Here is a 19,336-nt window from a genome sequence, read left to right as displayed (position 1 = left end):
GTCTCCTGTGGAAAAGGCAGGGGAATACCAGGTCACTGTGGGATTCAGGGGTTGAAATTGGAGGCTTATAAAATCAACAGACACTGGTTGTCACTTGCCATTCAGAAGGCTTGGGGGGACTTCCCTGGTGATCCAGAGGCTAAGACTCCTCACTTCCAGTGCAGGGGGCCCAGATTCGATCATGGTATGGGAATTAGATCCCATATGCTGCAACTAAAGACCCCGCACAGTCAAATAAATAAAAGTAAACAAGAAAAAAAAAGTTTGGGGAAATTGGAAGGTGCACCAAGGAGAGTGCAGGGGGTAGCTGCACGGACAGAATCTGGTATCAGAAGACCCGCACCCGCTCCCTGCGCAGCTGCTTGCTTGCTGTGTGACTCAGTTTTGCTTTCTCATCTGCATGGTGGAGATTAAAATCTCAGCCCCATCTAGCTCACAAAGCCATCGGAAGAAGGGAAGATGAGGATTGCAAAAGTGCCCAATCCGTATTGTTGTCGTTCAGACTCGATTGTTGTTGGTCCGACTCTTTGCGACCTCATGGACTGTAGCACACCAGGCTCCTCTGTCCTCCACTATCTCCCAGAGTTTGCTCACATTCATGTCAGCATTAGTTAACAGTTTTTGCTGTCACTTTAGTTTCAAGACCTGGGGCCTGCCCTCTAGGAGTTCACAGACTGTTTCTTGTAAGAACAATAAAAGAGATAGCTTAGGCTCAGTGCCAGAGAAGTGGCATAGATAACGCTTGCCCCAGTGGGTGGGGTGACCTGGGTCATTTCCTTGAGGTGTCTTTTTTTCTTTGGAGAAAGATCTTTAATTGCTTTACACAGGAATAGAAAGTATGTATTATACATTGCATGTATGCAGGCTCAGTCAATAAGGCATGTCCAGCTCTTTGGCAGCCCCATGGACTGTAGCCCACCAGGCTCCTCTGACCATGTAATTTTCCAGGCAAGAATACTGGAGTGGGTTGCCATTTCCTACTCCGTCCTTGAGGTGTCTTGAAGAATGAGTAGACACTGGATGGGGGAGGGGGGCGGGGGATAATGAGAGATGATTTCAGAAAAAGGATTCAGGGCCAAATTATGAAGGATCTTGGATGCCAGGCTCAAGAATTTGGCATTAGGGAGCCATTGAATGTTTTTGAGGAACAGTGTGACAAGGGAGATGTTCTTAGAGATGTGACTCTAAGGGGTGGTTCAGAAGATGATCGAGGTGGGAAGAGGCTGCAGGGAAGCACAGAAGGGAAGAGCTGAGGGTGTGAACTAAAGAGAGTATGCGGGGTGGGAGGACTGGGGAAAGAGGTGGCTTCATTGGGTAGTAGGTCTTGAGAGCCAGGAGCAAGTCTCAGTTGACCAGCAGGGGGCGTGTGCACAAAAGGGGTTTGAACCTTTAAAGCAGAATTAAGTAAACCTTGCCATGTTAACGAAAGTATTTTTCCAAGAGCTGTTCAGAGAGGTCATATCATCCATGGCTATGAAATAATACTGTTTCCATGTCACAACTGTGTATCGAGAAAGTCACTGGTTTGCTTCAGTTCCTGAATCTTGTACTCAGAATAAGAATGAAAATAATTCTGGACTTCCCAGATGGTCCAGTGGCTAAGACTCCACGCTCCTACTGCAGGGGACCCACTCTGATCTCTGGTCATGGAACTAGATCCCACATGCTTCAACTAAGACCCAGCACAGCCAAATAGATATACATAAATAAATAAATAATTGTTAAGAAGAAAATAATTCTACCAGACTTATAGGCAAACTCTTCTCTTACACAATCTTCCCCCAGGCAGAAATGTCTCCACTGCACCCAGAATTCCCCTGCTTTTCCACTGTTGTTCAGTCACTAGGTCGTGTCCAACTCTGTGACCCCATGAACTGTAACATGCCAGGCTTCCCTGTCCTTCACTGTCTCCCAGACTTTGCTCAAACTTATGTCCATTGAGTTGCTTTTCCATTAATCAGGGATGGAAGCCCAGTCTCCTGCATTGCAGGCAGATTCTTTACGGACTTAGCTACCAGGGAAGAAACTTTCCATTAAGTCACCCAATATCGAAGGAGCATTAGTGGTTTGACAGCACCGGGTGCTGGGTCACACCGCTGAGCAAGACAAGGAAGTAAGTCCTTGCCCTGCAGAGTTGAGGTTGAGAGAGATGAAAAAGGAACATTCTCAGAGGTGGGTGAGCTCAAAGGGCAGGCTGCTCTGGTGGACCCTCAGAGGGGCCACGAAGAGCCTAGAAAGAGCTGACTGTGACCCTGCAGGGGTTTTTGGATGGGTCGGAGGCAGTGGTCGAGAGAGCTGGTTCTCTGGGCTGTATCTGAATAGAGATACTCAGGATTACAGGGCCAATATGATCTGCTGGGGGGATGGGAGGGCTGGTTGCTGGGCACAGGTGATTTCTCCTGGTCTGGAAGGAGCTCAATCCCCAAAGTGGGTCCTGGCGACATGTCTGGGCTGCTCAGGTCAGGCTGGGCCCCTCACCACAAGCTGGCCCAGTGGAAACCCTTGAAGATGTGTTTCAGCAAGAAGAACCATGAGGGACTTCCCTGGTGGTCCAGTGGCTAAGACTCCGTGCCAGATGCAGGGGGCCTGAGTTCAAACCCTGGTCAGGGAACTAGATTCCTGCATGCTGTAAATAAAAGATCTCTTTTCCTGCAACGAAGATCCTGCACATGGCAATGAAAGAGCCCATGTGCCACGGCTAAGGCCGGCACAGCAGAATCTGAATTTTTTATTTTAAAGAACCAAGAGCGTCAGAGGCTTAAGCTGGGGGCTGTCTGGTCACTTTCTTCCCTTAGTCTTGACATTTCAGTTCTTCCTTTGATTGCATGAAACACCGCTTGTCTCCTTCCTGTGATTCCACTACTAATTTTAGCTACACACAGTTGGCTGCAGTTCAAATAATTTTAACCTGTACAAGTTCACTCAGGTTACAGTCTGGAGAACAGATGGGAGAAGGGTCATCCAGACGATAGCTGGTAGTGTTTGGGAGAGAAAAGAGGTGTTTGGAAGGAACGTTGGCAGGACCTGGCGGGGAGGATGAGTGAGGAGGCGACGTGAGAACTCAGGTTTCTGGAAGGAGGTACCGTTCATGCAGGGCTGAAGGGAAGATGATGACTTTAGTTTTAGAGAAGTTGAGCTTGAGGAATCTTGGGGACTCTCCAGCGGGATGTCAGGTTGGCCCTCAGGATCTGCAGTTGCACGGAGACATAGAATCGAGGACCCATGGCATGCAGCTGGGGAGGAATGCTCCCGGAAATTGTCCGAGGGTGGGGACCCCAAGGAACAACAGGAAGAGGGTGGGAAGGAGCAGGCAGAAGACCGAGGCCTCTCATGGAAGGCTCAGCATCTCAGGGAAGCCAGGATGCAGGAATGAGTGACCAGAGCTTCATGCGATCATTGAGCTCAGTCTTGAGAGGGGCTCTGGGACTTCACAAGCAGGGGCTGTGATAGGCCTGGTGACAGCGGGGTCAAAGTGCAGCAGGGAAATCGAAGAGGAAGTGGATCAGCTGTGAAGGCAAGTCTTCCAAGCAGGGGTGTTAGGGAGAGAAGTGGGAGAGGGAGGCTTCGAAGCATTGTGCCCCCAGCTGAAGACTATGACTTTTTATAGGCTTCCTTCCTTCCTTCTCCCATTCCACCCATTGGGTGCTCACTGTGTAACTTAGCTGTTTGAGGTCCTGGGGACACTTTGCTAAACAAGATGGGTCAGTCCTGGTTATCACGGAACATAAAATCCGGTCGGTGCTAGAGGAGAAAGCGTCTTTCTTGAACAGTTTTACTGAGGTCTAATTTTCATACAAGGGCTTCCTTGGTGACTCAGCGGAAAAGAATCCACCTGCTAATGCAGAAGACCCGTGTTCCATCCCTGAGTCAGGGGGAGCCCTCGGAGAAGGAAACCACAACCCACTCCAGTCTTCTTGCCTGGAGAATCACTTGGACAGAAGAGCCTGGCAGGCTACAGTCCATGGGGTAGCAAAGAGTCAGACACGACTTAGCGACTAAACAACAATAACAACAATTTCCATATTATGTACTTGTGTTTAGTCGCTCAGTCATGTCCAGCTCTTTGTTTCCCCATCGATTGTAGCCCACCAGGCTCCTCTGTCCATGGGATTCTCCAGGCAAGAATACTGGAGTGGGTTGCCTTTCCTTCCTTCAGGGGATCTTCCTGACCCAGGGATCGAAGCCAGGTCTCCTGCACACTCATTTTAAGTGTATAATTCAATGATCTCTAGCAAATTTACAGAGTTGTACAGCAATCATCAGAATCCAGTTTAACAACATCTTCATCACCCTCAACAAGACCTCTCAGGCCCATTTGCAATAACTCCGTACTTGTACTTCTAGCAACCACTCATCTACTTTCTGTTTCTACAGACTTGTCTTTTTTGAACATTTAATATAAATGGACTCTTATAATATGTGGGATTTGGGTTGGTTTGTTTGCTTCATCTTGTTTCTTCCCGTTAGCATCACATTTTGGAGGTCCATGCATGTTGCAGTGTATCTCAGCATTTCTTTTCTTTTTATTCATGAATGATATTTCATCGTGAATAAAAAGAAAAGTTATGACTAACCTAGATAGCATATTGTAAAGCAGAAACATTACTTTGCCAACAAAGGTGTGTCTAGTCAAGGCTATGGTTTTTCCTGTGGTCATGTATGGATGTGAGAGTTGGACTGTGAAGAAAGCTGAGCGCCGAAGAATTGATGCTTTTGAAGTGTGGTGTTGGAGAAGACTCTTGAGAGTCCCTTGGACTGCAAGGAGATCCAACCAGTCCATTCTGAAGGAGATCAGCCCTGGGATTTCCTTGGAAGGAATGATGCTAAAGCTGAAACTCCAGTACTTTGGCCACCTCATGTGAAGAGTTGACTCATTGGAAAAGACTCTGATGCTGGGAGGGATTGGGGGCAGGAGGAGAAGGGGACGACAGAGGATGAGATGGCTGGTTGGCATCACTGACTCAATGGACGTGAGTCTGAGTGAACTCCAGAAGTTGGTGATGGACAGGGAGGCCTGGCGTGCTGCGATTCATGGGGTCGCAAAGAGTCGGACACGACTGAGCAACTGATCTGATCTGATATTTCGTCACACCACATTCTATTTACCCATTACCGAGTAGATGACATTTGAGTTGCTTTCACTTCTTAGTCACTGTGAGTAATGATGCTGTGACCACTTGTGTACAAGTTTTTATATGGACAGGTGTTTTCATTTCTCTTGGGTGGATATGTAGGCTGCTAAGTCATAGGTGTGTGTGTGTGTGTTAGTTGCTTAGTTGTGTCTGACTCTTTGTGACACCATGGACGGTAGCCTGCCTGGCTCCTCTGTTCCTGAAATTTTCCAGGCAAGAATACTGGAGTGGGTAGCCATTCCATTCTCCAGCGGATCTTCCAGACCCAGGGATCAAACTCAGGTCTCCCAAATTGCAGGCAAATTCTTTACCATCTGAGCCACCGGGGAAGCCCAGGCCATAGGTAAATGTATGTTTAACTTTTTGGGAAACTGCCAAACCATTTTCCAAAGCAATCGCACCATTTTACATTCCTACCAACAGTGTGTGAGGGTTCCAGTTTCTCCACATCCTGAATAACACATATTATTTCTCTTTTTATTATTTCTCATTGTGGCTTTGATTTGCTTTTCCCTGAAGACTAATGATGTTGAGCATCTTTTCGTGTGCTGATGGACCAACCATTCCTCAGTTTTCTTGGTAGAAACGGTTTTAAAGAGGTGAATTTTCCATTCCCCCTAGGAGATTGGACTTTTATGATTCTGTGGTAAGAAAGTTCTGTTGACTCTTCCATGAAAACTTCTCTGATTCTCTTGTCTACGCTGGTCTTCCCTTTCTCTTAAATTTTAAAGCAAAAGTCAGAGCATATCTGAGGCTTCAGGCCCTCCCAGAAAACTTCCCCTGTAACTTAAAATAAACTCAAGCTCCAGTCTCGTTTCCCACCATGCTCTCCCTTCTGCCCTTTCGCAGGAGCTGTAGTGACCTTTGAGGATTTCACGTTCACCCCTGCCTCCGGGCCTTAGCACTGGCAGGCCCCTCTACCTGGAATTACCTTCCCCTTGATCTCCATGGGGCCAGTTCCATCTGATCATGTGGAACATTTTCTCAGAGAAACTTTCCTGATTATCAGTCTCTTACCATCTTTTTTGACTTTTTTCAAGGCACTGATTACCAGGCAAAGTTATCTTAGGTATTTCCTTGCTTTTTTACTTTCTCCATCAGAAAACTATCAACTCTGCAAGGGCAAAACAGCCCTGGCCCGATCGGTATGGCACTTAGAGAATACCATGGAAAGAGGAGCCTAGAGGGCTACAGTTCATGTGGTCACAGAGTCCAGCACGACTGAGCAACTGAGCATGCACACCCATTTCTGGAGAAGTCACTTCAGGGCCTGGGGAGGGAAGAGAGCAGGGTGCCTGTGCCACCGCGGCACAGCTGGTGGGGAGAGGACAGGCCAGGCTCCAGGGGGCTGAGAGCTTATCCTCTGTTCACTGGCTGAGTTGTGAGTGTCCCTCTCCCCAGAGGGGCTTGTCATCTCATTCAGCACAGTACCCAGAACAGTGGCCAGTGGGTGCTGCTAAGTTGCCAAGTCGCTTCAGTCGTGTCCGACTCTGTGCGACCCCATAGACAGCAGCCCCCTGGCTCCCCCGTCCCTGGGATTCTCCAGGCAAGAACACTGGAGTGGGTTGCCATTGGGTAGTAGGTGCTAAATAAGTCTTTGACTTCAAAGCCTGACGCTGGAATCTGAGTCTGGGGGCGGAGGGGAGCCCTGCCCACTGACTGGCTATGTGACCATGGGTCTGCTCCTTCCCGTCTCTGAGTCTGTTTCCTTGTCTCCGTAGCGTGCCTGATGGCATGAGGGTGAAGGCCGTCCTTCCTCGTCAGGTGAAAAGAGGCTGTGCCTGGGCTTGTGCACCTGGGCCGGGCGGCCCTGGTGGCTGTTGGGCTATTTTTGGCAGTGATGATGATCACACAGCTTTGTTCTTGGATCTGCCGCCTCTGTTCCCACTGTCCCCAGGGCAGCAGGCTCCAGACCCTACCTGGGTGCTTCTGGAGGAGAGCTGGAGAGCAGGGAACGTGGGTGAATGCCAGGGGAGGCTGACCGGGCAGAGGCTGGGGTTGGGTGAAAGCTGAGTCACAGCCTTAAAAACTTGGGGAGGGGGGTGTCACGGTGACATTACGTTCACTTCCTGACAGGAGGGTGCTGTGTCTCATGCCTCCAGGCGACTGAGCCCAAACAGAAAGGCTTTGAGAAAGCAAGGAAACCGGAGGATGGATGAATGGAAAATTTTAATGAACAGCAGCCCAGGAATCCCTTCAGCCTGGAAGCACCTTTGGAACACCAGCGCCAGCACCTGGAAAGGCCTGTCCCTTGGCTGGAGTGGGTTTCCTACTTGCAGATGCGGTAGGAAACCTCTGGGCATCCTTCTTCCCCAGCCATTCAGGCCCTGTCCCAGCCTCACAGCTCTGCCTGGGGACCACAGTGGTGGTCCTACAACCTGACATCCTCTCCTCCCTGTCCCCACCCATCGAAATCCTGCCCGTTTCTGAGACCCAGTTAAAGCTCCATGTCCTTGAGGCTTTAAACCATCTTCTGGTCCAGTGCCTGCCACTCTCATCTGCCTGCCCTCAATTTTTCACTTCATACTTAACTTACTCTCACCTCTCTCTCCTCTCAGTAAATCATCCTGCCCTTTTCCCCCAGCTTGAGTATGAGTCTGGTGGCCTCAAACATTTTCATATAACTCCTCACATGTTTATCCAAATTTCTCATAGATGCTTTTTCTGATCTCAGAGCTCAATGACACCAAAGCCTGTAAATACAAAACAATTCCTTACTGGGGGGGAAAAAATCACCATTCCTTGATATTCCCCAAATGAGAGCTTGTTCTTGCTGTTTGGTCATTCAGTTGTGTCCGACTCTGTGACCCCATGGTCTGCAGCACACCAGGCTCCTCTGTTCTTCACTGTCTCCCAGAGTTGGCTCAAATTCATGTCCACTGAGTCAGTGATGCTATCCAATCATCTCATCCTCTGTCATCCACTTCTGCTGCCCTCAATCTCTCCCAGCATCAGGGCCTTTCCCAGTGAGTCATCTCTTCACATCAGGTGGCCAAAGTATTAGAGCTTCAGCTTCAGCATCAGTCTTTCTAATGAATACTCAGGGTTGATTTCCTTTAGGATTGACTGGTTTGATTTCCTTGCTGTCCAAAGGACTCTGAAGAAGTCCCTTGGACTTCTCCAGTACCATAGTTCAAAAGCATCAATTCTTCAGTACTCAGCCTTCTTTATGACCCAACTCTCACATCTGTACATGACTACTTGGAAAACCGTAGCTTTGACTAGATGGACCTTTGTCAGCAAAGTGATATCTCTGCTTTTTAATACATTGTCTCAGTTTGTCATGGTTTTCCTCCCAAGAAGCAAGCATCTTTTAATTTCATGGCTGCAGTCACCATCTGCAGTGATTCTGGAGCCCATGAAGATAAAATCTGTCACTGTTTCCACCTTTTCCCCTTCTATGTGCCATGAAGCAATGGGACTGGGTACTATGATCTCAGTTTTTTGAATGTTGAGTTTTAAGCCAGCTTAAGCCTATGACCTTGACCAAGTCATCTTACCCCCCTGAGCCTCAGCTTCCCCAAGTGCAAAGTGGAGCTGGTGTAAGGAAGCAGGAGTTCTCATATATAAAGCACCATCGTGGGGCTGTCCCCATGGAAAGCGGTCCTTTGGGTGGCAGCTGTGATTGGTATGGAGGGTTGGGAGAAGTCAGGGCCAGTCCGGCCCCTCGGGTCCTCCCTGGGCACCCAGCAGGTGCTGTGTCCCAGCCGGTGCAGAGTGAAGACTGCCTGAATGAGGGAGCGATAACAGTCTCCCAGGCCTGGTCCCTGGGAGGGCCTGGCGTAGGGTGCCTGCTGTCTGGGCACCTAACAAGAAAGCTGTGACCTGTAATTAGCAGGGCTGGGCTTGGCGGGCTGGCTGTCCCCAGGGCCCACATGATACTTCATCAGCCTCAATGAGTGCTCGGGTGAAATCTGAAACCCAAGCCATGGGCTGGAACCAGTTACACAGAGAACAGAGTTGTCACAACAGGAAGGGTGTGTTCAGAGGGAAAGTGGGAGGAGCATTGGCTCTGCTGTCTTATACCCCAGGCCACCCAGCAGGTGCCAGGACCCATATGCTCAGAGGACAACCCCCAGGAGCAGGCCCTTGGCTGGATACCCCTGACCTTGGTCTTGAACTGTCGGGAAGGACGTTTCCCTTCCGCCTCTAAGGATCTGCCTGTGCTCCACCACCTCAGGCTGACAACCCTGCACCCACAGCTCCCATGACTTGCCCTTCAGACGTGTCCTTCCAAGCCCTGCCCTGCCTATCTTTCAGTCTGCTGAAATGCTGCTTTTCTTGGGAGCCCTCTGGGACCCCCAGGCCACTGCTTGGACCCTTCAAGATCATTGTTCACAGGCTGCCCCCTCTGGTACCCACTAGCATGAGTTGCTGGAAAGTGGAGAAAATTTTATTTTTCATTCATGCCCAGCTCGATACCTGGTATCCCATGTCTGCTGTGTCGGAGGGAGAGAAAGACTTGATGTAGGGAAGAAAGGAAGGAGTCAGAAAGCCCAGGTTTGAGAGGGTCTCTGGCCCTGATGGATGGGAAACCTCCAGCAGCTCACCTGGCTTCCCTGGGCCTCTGCCTCCTCACCTTAGGAAGACTCTCTTTCTCATCCTTCAGGGTCTTCCAGCTTTGATGTTCTGTGATCCCCAAAGCAGCCTCCTCCTGCCAATCTCTCCCACCTACCCCAATCCTTGCCCAATACTGCACTTCAGTGTGAAATCATTGCCCCTCTGCCTGTTACCCGGCTGACCACACATTCTGAGCTGCTGTCCATCAGTTTATACTTCTAGAGAAGAAAAGGAAAAGTCCTTCGTCACACATTCCTGCCTCATGGCATACACAGCTCCAGCTCAGAGAGCTCAAAACCCATCCAGGATCCACTCTGGCAAGCTCTGGTGTGGATTGACCATTTGCTGCCCAGACCCAGAGAAAGTAGGTGAACACAGGCAGTCCACTGGGCATAGGAACTGGTTGAACTTGACCTGGAGGTGGCCTCTCCCACCCCCTGCCCCCAGTGGGGCTGTCTGGATTGGAGGGTGGCTTTCTGGCGGGTCTCTGACTTTGTTGGAGGCTCCCACCGAGTGAGAAGGGTAGACAGGAGGTGAGGCAGGGGCAGGAATGGGGCCCAGGGAGGAGCAGAGGGCCGTGGGAGTGGGAACAGGGCAGCAGAGTGGGGTGGCCTGTGATCTGGAGGGATGGTGCCCGCATTCCTTCGTGGGTAATAATGCCAGTGGGCCTGGCACTCACCTGGGCAGGAAGTCCGCCTTCCCTGCATCGTGTCCACTCTCGGGAGCAGCACCCATGGCTCTGCTCCTTGTGGGGCAGGGAGTGCAGAAGAAGGAGAGGGAGCTGGCATGTCTGCTGGGTCCTGCCAGGCTCCTCCCTCCCCTTTACAGATGAGGATGTGCCCGACCTACCTGACCGTGTGACCTGATGCAAGCAGCATCATTGGTCGGGCGAGTGCCTCTGTTGCACTGGGCACCGTGCAAATCTTTTTCATCTATTAAGATGTTTAATTCCTCTACCCCTCCCACCCTACTGTTTCTCTGTCCAGACGAGGACACTGAGGCCGGGAAGTGAGGTGACATGCCCAAACCTGTAAACCTAAACCTGCTTTAAAAAAAAAAAAAGAAAAGAAAGAAAAAATGCTGCAAAAACAAAGCAAAAAAGAACCATGAACCCCTGAGCCTTTGACTGAATCCTAGGCTTGATTAATTGCTGGGAGTGGTGGGTGGAATTCTTTTTTTAGCAAAAGATAAAACTAGACCTGTGGTGCTCAGACCTCTCCTCTTTTCCTCTGCCACCAGGAAGGGACTGGGACCCAATTAAATGTTTAACCAGAGTTGGGGTAGGAGCCCGACTGCAGTGCTACTTCTTGTACCACTGCCGTGATTGTGACATAGAATCACGAACAATCCCAAGCCCTGGCTGGGGAGGGAGCCCAAGTCCAGCCCACCTGGAAGTGCCCATGCCCTCCCAGGCAGATTCAGACACCTCCAAGGCAGATTCAGCAAGTCAGGCACAGACACATGGAGGAAGGTCACTTCTGGTCAGCAGAACCTTTGGTAATAGCTGGTCTGGGAGCCAAGAACAGCCCTTGATGGCTCTCCACTGTCTCCAACTGTGATTTCAAACCCTCTTTATGTTTTTAATGGGGGGAGTCTTTCCATAACATCCTATATGTAAGCAACAGCAGGATTTTATTGCTGTACATTTATTTTATAAGTATTGGTACAACTTCTTTTATCAGTTCAAGTTTGTAACATTTAGGTATTTGTTACAAAATTAACCAACAAGAGCAATGTCACTTCAAATAAAAAGAATTACGTATTGATTGATTTGACTGTGCCTGGTCTTAGTTGCAGCACACTGGATCTTCTGTCTTTGTTGTGGTTGCAGGATCTCGTTCCTTGACCAGGGATGGAACCTGGGCTCCTTGCATTGGAAGCCCAGAGTCTTAGCCACTGGACTAAGGAAGTCCCACAAATGTCGCTTTTTTTTAAAGAATATGCATTTTGAGACTGCTCCAGTTTTTTAAAAACAGTTTCAGTATCTAGTTTTATTTTGTATCAAGGAAATCTGGATTCACATTAGTAGATAAGCATGATAACATCGTAAATCACAGAGTGACTTTCAGTTTATCTGATCCAGGAGCCTGAAAGGCATAAGATGATACTTTGCATTCAGAATGGCATCACTGTGGTATTCAAGACCTCATCCTCCTGAAATGCAGGGACTCAAGGAAGGAGTTCCTGAGGGAGTTCAAATCCTTATCACATGGTAGAAAAGACTTTACAATGTATCACATATGAAGTCTGGGCAGGACAGGTCTTCAGTCAGAGTTTCAAAACACCCAACTTGAAAGTATGGTTTCATTGTTGATACTTTCTCCACCAATGGCAACAATGTAACCCTGTCCACTTAGAAAAAGTTAGAGTTGTCAGTCAGCACTCAGAATAGTGCTTCAGACTGTGTGAGGCAGAAGAATCAACTGAGGAACTTATGGAAAATGGGGAGATCCCAACACAGAGCATCCTGGAGATGCCTACTTTGGGAAATGCTATCCAGATGATGCTGCCAATATCCTGCTGACTTTGGAAGGGAGTGGTTTCCAGGCCCAGGTGTCTTGCCCAATGGTGCCCACTTGAGTGCAGTAGGTATGAGGGAAGCCCTGTACTTGCTGGTACAGCTTTATGTGAGCAGATGTGTGCAGGCCAGCAGGGAGCAAAACTATTCAAAGGAAGAAAGGCTGGAGTAGTTGCCTCCTAGTCAATGACACATTTATAAGGAATTCAGGTTTTACACCACTTGGCAGGGAGCACTTCATTCCAAGGTGTATCCAGAGATGTATTCCTCTGGCCCCAACAGTTAACACTCTGATGTCTCCAGAGTATTAACAGTTGGTGCACAGTACATGTTCTCCTTCTGTTTTGTTTTGTAATCACTTTTTTTTTTTTTTTTGCAGTGAGCTTGGCTTGAGGGATCTCAGTTCCCAGGTCAGGGATCAAACCTTCAACCCCTGCAGTGGAAGCACAGTCTTAACCACTGGACCACCAAGGAAGTCCCAATCACATTTTTTTTTTTTTCCTGGGTTCAAACCATTTTAGCCAGGGGCTTCGGGAGAGGGTCAAAATGCTGTGAGGACAATGAAATCCAAAGTCTTCCTCCAGGCCATCTGCTCAACTTCTCAGCTGCTGAAAGGCCAATCACAAATTTTTAAAAAGAATACTTTTACAAACTGCAAAGAGGTCCTTGTAAAACCCTTAACAGCCACTGACTGTACCAGCTATGTCCTAAGAGCATCACAGGAGTGACCTCAAGAATCCTGGCAATTTCTCTAAATACTAGACTCTGTGATTATGCCCATTTTACAGCTGAAAACTGAGACCTGGAGTGGCAAAACAGATTGCCAGAACTGCATGACTACTCGCTGCTCAGCTGCATGCTCCAGCCAAGAAGAACCCGCCTGTCTCCCTGGACAGCAGGATCTCTTGCCTCTGGGCCTTTGCTCATCCTTTCCATTCACCTTGGCTCAGGTAAATATCACTGCCTTCAATATGGCAGGGCTTCCCCAGTGGCTCAGTAGTAAAGAATCTGTCTGCATTACATGAGACACAGGAGAGTCAGGTTCAATCCCTGGGCCAGGAAGATCTCCTGCAGAAGGAAATGACAACCCATTTATAGTATTCTTGCCTGGGAAATCCCATGGACAGAGGAGCCTTGTGGGCTACAGTCCAAGGGGTTGCAAAGAGCTGGACATGACTGAGCACCTGAACACTCACACACTCAATATGGTGACCCTCTGGGGATCACTGGGAGGCCTTTTCTATGTTTAATATCCTTGCTGAGTCTTCCTGGAAGCAAGACAGGACTCAAGTCCATCCCACCCTGAATCCACCCTATCCCCTGTGCTGCACATTCTCTAAACATTGTAATTATCAATCAAATAAGTATCTATAACAGATTTTGAATTTTTTTTCTTGGAAGATGTACCTGTACCACTGTACAATAACTGTATCTGGATATTTTAATTTTTTTGGAAACTGTTTTATTCTCTGTGAAACTATTTTTAAAATTATTTTATTCATTTGATTGGGCACAGTGGTAGGGAATCCATCTGCCAATGCAGGGGACGCAAGAGATGCAGTTTGGATCCCTGGGCCAAGAAGATCCTCTGGAGAAGGGCTTGGCAACCCACTCCAGTATTCTTGCCTGGAGAATCCAATGGACAGAGGATCCTGGTGGGCTACAGTCCATGGGGTCGAGAAGAGTCAGACACGACTGTAGCGACTGAGCACCATTTATTTGACTGCACCGGATCTTAGTGGCAACATGTGGGATTTAATTCCCCGACCAGGGATTGAACCTGGGTCCCCTGCATTGGCAGTGCGAAGTCTTAGCCACTGAACCACCAGGGAAGTCCCTGTGAAAGTATGTTTTAACTTGGGCTGCCCGTTTATCCCAGTTGTTTAGTGGGAAATGGCTAATAAAGGACCCGTCAGCCTTTGCCCTAGACTTAGGTAATGAGCATGTTTTTCGAGAAGGGGGAGCCAAATGACAATGACAGAGCGCAACTACATTAACTGATCAGATATCAAGCACCCACACCTGCACATCCAGAGTGGCTCCCCTCACTTTCACCTGATTTGCCCCATTTACTGCTCACCCTGTGTGGGCCCTGTCATCGCCCACATGCTAAAAACTGAGACACAGAGGTACAGAGAATGGCAGTGACTTGCTCAAGGAGCAGAGGCAGGATGGAGCTTCAGCGCTGTTTGGATCTGATAGTAGGGGGCTGGATGCAACATTGTGAAATTTCTGTGGGGGTCAGAGTTGGAATGCTCACAGCATGGAAAGGGAAGCTCTCTTGGGAAAAATCCTCTGATAAGCTGTAGGGACAGAGGTGAGACTCAAAGAGCTGATCAGCGTCAAACTGCTGGGGAAAGAAATGATAGGAATTTTGTTTTTGTCTTTAGAAGAAAGGAGAGAGAAGAGAAGGGAGCCAGAGGCCAGAGGCCTGTCTTGGTCAGGTGGCCAGGTAGTGGCCTCAGGGTCAAGAGGCCAAAAGGGCTCAACAGGTGTCTTGTGTTGCCAAGCAGTGCCAGGCTTGATGCCTCCTGTGGGGTCTGGGCTGCAGGAACCCCTGCTGGCCTCCCCAGTGCTTGGTGAGATGGAGGACTGTGTGAGTGTGTGCAGTTGGAGACGGGATGATGGCAAGGACCAGCGGGCACGTTGGGAAAGAGCAGGAGGCTGGACGGAGGGGTAATGGGGACTTGTTCAGAAACCATGGCAATGACACTGGATCCTCACAGGAAAAGCGGTGCAAATCACAATTTACCCAGATCTCAGAGGCCTGGGAGACCTCAGGTGATGACTGGGTTCTGTACACACGATCCAGAGGTATTCTGGGTGGCAGAGTGGCCCCTGTGGGCTGAGTCCTGGAGAATGGTCGGGACTTCTTGACAGTAGCTGGATCTGGCACAGCATGGTGGTGGCCTTTCTTTCCCTCTTTCTCAATGATTATTATCACAAGCACATTGCAACGGAACAAATACTTTAGAAAGGGGAAAAAACCCACTCTTTCTATCCACTTCTCTTCTAGTCCTTGTGCAAACACAGTAGCAGTTTTAAGAGTCCCCGCCATTTCCTATCCGGCTTTTCCTTTTAACATTTTAGTTTAAGCGTTTTTCCATATTGCAGCACCATCGTCCGGCTGAATTTCAAGGCGGTTGACTTGGAACCAGTACAGGCCTGGGGTAGGCCTGGGATACGGCTGACCCTGCTTCTGCCGTTTATTTACTGTTTACCCCGGGTCGTTGCCCCCCTAGGAAGTTACTTGGCCTGGGATCCCCAAACCTTCTCGTAAGCTCTGTACACGCGCGCGGGACCACACACCGCTCTCTGTCCTGCTTTTAAAAACTAAGCCGGCTCAAGTGAATCTATGAATCTAAGAAGCCCTGATGACACGCGTCTGTGAGTGCCGTTGGAAAGGAAACTTTCAGAAAGACTACCTTCCCTGAATTCCCATTAAGCGCGGTGCCCACCCTCCCTCGGCCCCCATCTCGGCGCGCCCGCAAAACTGAAACACTCCTGGCTCCTGGGAGAAAGTCTCACAGACCCACAGTTTTGGAGCGACTCGGGGAAAAGTGACCCCAACCGCCCTCCCATCAGCTAAGTAGGCATGCCCCCTCCTTTGATGGACAGGCGAAGTCGCCAATGAGGCCCAGGGGAGGTCCCTTTGGCTCGCTAGGGGGCGTGCCGCCTCGGCTCTCCTCCGGCCCATTCAGGGGAGCCGAAGGTGCCTTGGGGGCGGGGCCCGACGCTCAGCAGCCAATGGGAAGAGCACAGCGGGCGCGGGGGGCGGGGCGTTCGGGGCTGGCGGCAGGAGCGGCTGCGGCAGGGTTAGGGCAGGGCCGGGGCAGCGAGGCTGGAGCGAGGGCGGGAGCTGTGGCCGGAGCCGGAGCCGGAGCCGGAGCCGGGGCTTGGAGAAGCAGTCGCGGCTGGAGCGGGGCGCGCAGAGTGCCGGGAGACGAGCGGCGCCCCAGGTGAGGGACGCGCCGCAACGGTTGGGGCTCCGCGGGGTGTGGGGGTGGGGCGGACGGACGCGGGGTGCTTGTTGGCAGCCGGGCCCGCGCCCTGTCAGGCCGCGGCCGCGTTCCGCGCCTATGGGCAGCCTCTGGGGCCGCGTCGCCCGCGCGCGAACTTCCTGTAGCTGAGGGAGCCGGGGGCGGGGTAGGGGTGTTGAAGGGCGTCCGGGGGCGAGTCGCTGAGGGAGCTGGGGGTGGGGGAGCGGTGTTGAGGGGCGTCCGGGGTCGAGTCGCTGAGGGAGAGGGGGTGGGGGGCCGGTGTTGAGCGGCGTCCGGGGGCCGAGGGGAGCGCCGGAGGGGACGTAGAGGGGCCTCCGGAGGGCGCGCGGGGGCCGGGTTTCGAGGTGGGGTGCGGGGTCTGGGCTGGGAGCGGGGGCGCCACAGGGGAGCGGACGAGTCCTCCTCGGCTCGGCTGAGACAGAAGTTGCGGAGCGGGACCCGTGGAGGTCAAAGCGCTGCTGCCGTAGAGGGACGGAAGACTCTGAGGGACTTAGCGAGGGGAGGCGGGGATGCCGAGGGGTGCGGGGGTTCCCTCGGGCGGGGGGCGGTGGGGAGCGCAGGAGGAGGCGGCGGGCTGGTCGGCGTCACTTAGGCAGGGCCCGGTCGGTCCTCGGGTGTCCTGGAGGGGAGGGGCGGCCAGAGCAGGCGGGACACTTATGCGGATACGCTGGTTCGGGGCGCTTTGAAGACCGTCCTCCATTTCCTTCCTCCCCACCCTCCCTGTCCCTCACCCGGCTCTACATGGGGTGGGCGGAGGGGCGGCGTGGGGTGCAAGCCCTTCCTTGTGAGCAGGTCCTAGGGCTGGGGGACAGGCAGGAGAGAGGCTGGGGGTGTTTGCCCCGTTGGCCCAAGGAGTCTTCCCTGATAGTACTTTTTAGAAACGGGAGCTCCCTCCCTCCTCTGGGGTTGGGGCATCCGGAGAGGCCTGGGATTGGAGAGGTAGTAGTGATTTCTGCCGCTCCGTTTCAGCGGCTCTTTAAGTTTCAGCTTCCACCGGAGGAGGTTGGCTTTCTTTTCAGACGGAGTTGGTCAGGGGAAGCGAGCTCTGTCTCCTCGGGTCCCACACAGCTGAGCCTTCGAGGGTTAGGCGCCTGAGGGAAGATGGCCTTCAGGTGGGGTCTGTGCACCATTCCTGGGTCTTCCCTTTCTCTCTTTTACCCCAGTTGTTCTGTATTTCTGTGGTTAAGAAGGGTTGGCTACTCTGAGTCTCCACGGCTACTCATTACACTGTTTACCAAACACTCCCTGGCTGTCTTGATGAAAATCAGGAGGCCAGCTCAGAGATTTTAAACCTGGGCTGCAAGCGGTGAGCTCACACCAGTTTTTTCCTTTCTCTGCGGTTCCTTGGTCCCCAGTATTCCCAATATGCTGAAGGATGGGTAGGTTGGAGCCCCGGGCAAGGGAACCAACCAGGTGGTCCCTGTTGAATGCCGGCCTTCCCTTTCCTGCCTGAAATTTCTTATTCCACTTGAATCACCAGCCTGCCAGCAGCCTCCCCATAAAGTCATTGAAGGGGAGCCACTACAACTGGGATTCCTCTTGAGTCATGTGGGAAACAATAATCTGTGTGCACTTAATTCTAAAGTTTCACAATCTCCTTGGTGAGGTTATGTTGGTTGAGATATGAGACCACTACATCAAAAACTTTTCTGTGCTGTGTTTTTCTCTTGACAATCGTCTGAGAGCTTTAAAGAAACTGGCCATGAGGCTGATGATATTTATTACGTGGGAAAGGAACGAAGCACAGAAGAACAGATGAGAGATTAGGTCTGTACTCCGAATTCACTATTTGGGAGAAGAATGAAAACTCATTTGAATGGAAATGTCATTCTTAACTCACACTATTGGGGAACTGGAACTTTATTATTTTTAGCCTCAAGTATGTAAGATATAGGTCATAAGATTTAAATAATCTAAAAGTAAGTATGTATAAAAGCAATATCTGGGTTTTGAACACAGCTTGTTGCTGAAACATATAGCTGGCTTTCCCCAGTCCTGGATGCCCAGTCCAGATTTCTGATGGCCAGGCAGTTTCTGGGGTGGGAGCTGAGGGGCATTTGTCTTTAAATTTTCTCATTTGTTTATCCACTTGGAAGTCTGTTCAGACAAGTGCCTCACGCTCAGGTTTCCTTCCTCTGACTGGGTCACGGTTGATTCCACAATGTTATGGAATATCAAAAAGATGACATAGATTCCTTAATAATGGTAAGAGCAGCTTGTGTTTAGAGATCATGATAGCTTTTACCAAGTGCTTTCTGGCCACCCTCACCTGGACCTCTCATCTGACTCGGGCCTGCCTTATCTGCCATCGGATTGTGCTGGTGACTTTGTGAAGGCCACCCTGTAGATTATTTTTGTAATGACCACATTCATGTGAGTGATGGTGCTGGCACTGTTTTTTTTTTTTTTTTTTTCCCGATTAAGATTGTTTGGAAGTGCAGCTGCATACCTGAAGGCAGCACAGCAGTGCCTTCCTTAGGAAGTCAGTTTGCATTCCATCCATAGAGACCTTTCTTTATGGCCCTGGCTGGGATCTTTCACATACCTGAAGGCATGTCAGTGCCTGAAACCTGGTTGCTGATGGGCTCAGTTCTGTCCCTGGGATGGCTGTGTAGGAATTCCTTCAGATTTTTGTATTCAAACGATTGTGCTCTGCCAACTGGAGATGATCTTTAAAGAAGAACTCAAAGCATTCTGTGCAATGCAACATTCCTGGCATGCATGTAGTTCCAAAGGTAACTATTTCAGGGACAATGGCCATCAAAGAGAACAAGCTTTAGTATTTTGATTAAAGACACAACATGACAAAAATGCCTTACTTTAATATATTATCTTGCATTTATTCCCATGATTGTATGTTTATCTGTTTGCTTGGTAAAACTGAACATCATGGATTCTAGTTTTCTTGTTTCCTAGAATAAAAGCTTTAGTTTCAATATTAAAATGTCATTTGAGAGTGTCCTGACATTAGGCACTGAAAGAACAAGATATGAGAGTGTAGAAATGAATAAAATGCTGTCTCAGTGATCAAAGGCCTCAGCAAGAAGCCTTAGGACAATGAAAGGAGGGAAATTTTGCTGTAACTTTAGAAAGAACATATGCAGTGGTTTGTATAATATTAATGT

At 50.1% G+C, this 19,336-nt stretch overlaps 1 protein-coding gene and 1 non-coding gene across 5 annotated transcripts in view; one reads left to right on the top strand and one right to left on the bottom strand.

The window, feature by feature from the left end:
* Positions 1–13,969: 13,969 nt before the first annotated feature.
* On the bottom strand, positions 13,970–14,042 carry TRNAG-GCC (transfer RNA glycine (anticodon GCC)). The gene has a single exon. It is a non-coding gene; the product is annotated as a tRNA-Gly (tRNA).
* Positions 14,043–16,033: 1,991 nt separating this feature from the next.
* PACSIN2 (protein kinase C and casein kinase substrate in neurons 2) overlaps positions 16,034–19,336 on the top strand; it is a 117,224-nt gene continuing 113,921 nt past the window's right edge. For 3 of the 4 annotated variants that reach the window (XM_024992038.2, XM_005207423.5, XM_059886641.1), the window contains exon 1: positions 16,034–16,169. The gene's annotated coding sequence lies outside the window, so the exon portion shown is untranslated. The remainder of the gene's footprint in view (positions 16,170–19,336) is intronic. The other variant, NM_001046468.1, reaches the window with a different exon arrangement.

Source organism: Bos taurus, chromosome 5 (genome assembly GCF_002263795.3).
Source record: "Bos taurus isolate L1 Dominette 01449 registration number 42190680 breed Hereford chromosome 5, ARS-UCD2.0, whole genome shotgun sequence".
NCBI classification, from domain to species: domain Eukaryota; kingdom Metazoa; phylum Chordata; class Mammalia; order Artiodactyla; family Bovidae; genus Bos; species Bos taurus.
This window is presented reverse-complemented; position numbering and strand designations above follow the sequence as displayed.